The following is a 4473-nucleotide window of genomic DNA, read 5'->3' as shown; positions in this document are numbered from 1 at the left end:
AGTCAGCAGGGACACCCTTGGCGACCCTTACCTCCCACATTCTGCAGGAGGAACATTCAACTGCCTGAACCTCCATTCCCACTATTCTAAATTCCCAAGTTTTTAACCAATCACACGATAAAACAAGAAGAGAAATAGAAAAAGCCTTACCTTACCTACACACAAGCGAGTCCTTTTTTTGGTAAGAGGAGGAGGGCGGGTGGGAGACACTACAAGAGTAGTGTCTCGGGTTCAGAAACAGCCCAAATATATAGGTTTCTACTTACCCAGCAGTCCCTGCTCCACCGAAACTCCCGATGAAATTGACTTCCCAGCTGTTCACTCCTCGCTCGCAATGCCTTTGCTCCTGGAAAAGCTGCACAACGAAAAGGTAAGAGAATTTACACAGCCCAAATATATAGGTTTCTACTTACCCAGCAGTCCCTGCTCCACCGAAACTCCCGATGAAATTGACTTCCCAGCTGTTCACTCCTCGCTCGCAATGCCTGTGCTCCTGGAAAGCTGCACAACGAAAATGTATATAAAGACATCATGCTGTATTGGAGCTTCTCTCAGTTTGAGGGTTGAATGGTTTGTGCTAATTGTTCAAATATGTTCGAAAGGTGTCAGATCAATATTATCAGATGTCACAGGACAGGTTTTGAATACCTACTGTAAGATTTGCAGCATCCAGGGAGGAAGATAACGAGTAGGACCGAAGCTAGTAATCTCTGGATGACTCCCAGGGCCATGTGTTAGTTCGAGTAGAGAAAGGAAGATAAGGGTTATCAATGTTTGTCTTGAAACATGGTGCAGGAGGGATGGCTTCAGATTCTTGGGGCATTAGGTCCATTTCTGGCGCAGAAGCTGCCTGTGCAAAGGGGCTGGTTACACCTCAACAGCACTGGGAACAATGTTCTCACGGAGATGTTCACTCGTGTGGTTGGGGCCGTTTCACTGTTATTGGCAGGGTGATGGGCACTAGCATACTTAAGTACAATAGAGAATTAGGTGCATAATATGCAAGTGTTGGACAGAACTGGGGAAGGGTCTAGTTCCATATTAGATGTGAACTGACTGAGAAGGGCTATGGGGAATACAAAGGCGGCACTAAGATGTGTGTAAGTAAACAGACAAAGGGCTGGATTTTGGTGCAGAAAATTGCGGCTGCCCCTCGCGGGACCCACACCGCCGTGATTCTGTGGTAGGTGGCAACTTTGCATATTCATTGTGGCTGCCCCCTCCCCAATGAGGTGGCGGTGTGGCATTGGCGAACTCCATTCATAGTGTCACCTGATGCGGGCACAGGTGCTGCCGCCGTTTTTAAAAGGTGGCCAGACCTGCACACAGTTCAACAAAATGCTAAGTTGACCCCTTCCCCCTTCTCTATACAAATAGTGCAGAGTTGACGCCTTGCCCACTGCGTTGGTGCTAGCTTTCCCTGGACAGGAAAGTGAAGGTGCTTAAGTGCAGCACATTGCAGTGAAAATTGGGAACTGCAGATAAGATCACTGCGGGTCACATATAAATTAATACAAGGAAGTAGTTAACATATCGAAAGCAGTGTCCTGTTGCAGAGTGGCGCGGGAGCAGCCATGGAGCTTCCTAGCCGCTAGCAATCAGCAATCCTGGCATTGGGTTCGATGGCAGCCACTGCTCCAATTCTCCACCTCACTCCGCCACAGAACTTGGCTTGGAACAAAATCCAGTCCAAAGTGTGGTGAGTATGCATGGTGAGCTATAAGCATAAATACCATTATGAGAGTATGATGTGGTGGAAATAACAGAAGCGTGGCTGAAAGATGATGAGGACTGGGCGCTTAAGCTAAAGGTTATAAAGTGTTCAGAAAAGAAAGAGATGGAGAAAAGGGAGTTGAGTTTGCAGTACGGATTAGGGAAGATATTAATAGTGTCAGAAAGAGTGGATGGCCTTGAGGGGAAAATGACAAAATCCATCAGCTTTTAGTTAAGAAGCAAAAGGGGTATGATCACACTATTAGGTATATTCTATAGGTCTCCAAATATTGAGAGACAGATGGAGGAGCAAATCTGAAGGGAAATTACAGAGATGTGCAAGAACTAGAATAGTGATATTGTGGACTGTAATTACCTAAATAGCCATTGGGATAATTTCAGAGTAAAGGGAAATGAGGGTGGAAGTTTCGTTTGTGTTCAGGAGAATTCCTTGATCAGTATGTTCTTGGCCCAACAAGAACGGACACATTCCTGGATTTGGTGCTGGGAAATGAAGCTGGCTACGACTCTGTGAGGAAGTAAGAATGAACATCGTATCATGAGGTTTGGACTCGTAATGCAGAAAAATAAGTAACAATGTAAAGTACAATGGCTATATTGGAAGACAGCTAATTTCAATGCGATGTAAAGGAATCTATCTGACTCGAATAGCTGTAACAGAACAACGGGTTATGTTTAAGGAAGAGATGTTTCAGCTACAGGCTAAATAGATTGCAACAAGGGCGAAATGCAGGGCAACCAAAAACAGAGCACCTGGGATGACAATGGCGATAGATATTATAATATTATAATGAAACAGAAAAAGAAAGTGCTGTATGTCACTTGAATTATTCAATGGCAATAAAGGTCAAATACAATAGGTTGAGAGGGGAGGTGAAGACGGAAATAAGACTGGCAGAGTGGGAATATGAGAATAGAATGGCAGTCAACGTAAAAGGGAACCCTAAAATCCTCTGCCAAAGAATAAAAATGTAAATGGGTAGTAACAGGTGGAATAGGGCCTACTAGGGTCAAAGAGGGTAGTATATGATTAGAGGCAAATGACAAGACTAGAATATTTCTCTCAGTGTTTACTAAGGAATAGGAATCTGACAAAATATTGGTAGAGGCAGGGACAGTAGACAAAATGGTTCGGGCAAAAATTGAGAGAGAGGAGGGACTGGAAAGGATGGCTATACTTAGCGTAGATAAGTGACTTGCTCTGGACGGCTTGCATCCCAAGTTGCGAAAGGAAGTGGGGGTGAAGATAGCGAAGGGCTTACCATAGCTTTCAAATTTTCGCGAGATCTGAGGCAGGTGCCAGAGGATTGCAGAGTGGCAAATATGACACCCTTATTCAAGAAATAAGGAAAGATGTAGCAACTATAGACTAGTTATTTGAATAGCAGTGTTGGGTACGTTTTTAGAAACAATAATAAGGGAAAATCAACAGGCATTTGAAGAGGTTTGAGTTAATTAAAGATAGCCAGCACGGATTTGCAAAAAGTGCATCATTCTTGACAAATCTAAGTGATTTTTATTTCCCTGAAGTAACAGAGAAGGTTGATGAAGGGATTGTGGCAGATGTTGCCTATGTGGATTTTAAGAAAGTATTTGATAAAGTACCACATAAAAGGCTGGTTAACAAAATTGTGGCTCATAGAAAAGAAAGGTCAGTGTCCAAATTGATAAAAATTGGCTTCCACATCCAAAGCAGTCAATCGCAGTAAATAGTTGGTTTTCAGACTGGAGGTAGCAAACAGCGGTGGTGCCGAAGGGTCAATAGTAGAACCACTGCAATTTTGCTTCATATAAACGACTTGGATGATGAATAGACAGTAGAATTTCAAAATGTGTTGATGATACCAAACTTGGAGAGTCGGCAATCAATGAGGATGATACGAATCACATGCAACAGGGCATGCATAACCTAGCAGAATGGGCAGACAAATGGAAGATGGAATTTAACACTGACAAGTGAGGTGATGTATTTTGGCCGTAGGGATAGGATGAGGCAATATAGAATTAATGACACAGTTCTAAAGAGTGTACAGGAACAAAGGACCTGTGGGTGCATGTGCATCAATCTTAAAACATGGCAGGGAATATCGAGAGCGTGGTTAGCAAAGCACATGGGGATCTTGGGCTGCATAAAAAGCAGAATAGAGTACAACAGCAGAGAAGTCATGCTGAACCCGTATAAAGCTCTGGTTAGGCCAAAACTGGATTATTGCATCCAGTTCTGGTCAGCACACTTTTGGAAGAATATGAGGGTCTTTGTGAGGCTGCAGGGGAGAATTACCAAAATGGTTCCAGGGATGGGGGATTTTAGTTACAATGTTAGGTTGAAAAACTGGTGTTCTTCTCCCTCGAGCAAAGAAGATTGAGTTGAGATTTGATGGAACTGTTGAAGATTATGATATGCTTAGATAAGATAGACAAAGAAAAAAATACGCCTCCCATTAACTGATGATACAGAACTAAGGGACACAGATTGATGATTTTGTGAGGAGATGCAGCGAGTGGTAATGACTTGGAACTCGTTGCCCACAAGGATTGTGGAAGTGGTGACAATCAATGATGTCAAAGGAAATTGGATTGGATTGCTAGTTGAAGGAAATAAACTTTCAGGGATACGGCTATTGAGCAGAGGATTGGGACTGACTGGATTACTTCCGGAGAGCCAGAGTGGACTAAAACGTCTGAATGGCCTTTTTCAATGCCACTAAGTAAGCGGAGTAGTGCATAGCGTCTCAAAAT

Source organism: Heterodontus francisci, unplaced genomic scaffold (genome assembly GCF_036365525.1).
Source record: "Heterodontus francisci isolate sHetFra1 unplaced genomic scaffold, sHetFra1.hap1 HAP1_SCAFFOLD_571, whole genome shotgun sequence".
Lineage (NCBI taxonomy): Eukaryota > Metazoa > Chordata > Chondrichthyes > Heterodontiformes > Heterodontidae > Heterodontus > Heterodontus francisci.
This window is presented reverse-complemented; position numbering follows the sequence as displayed.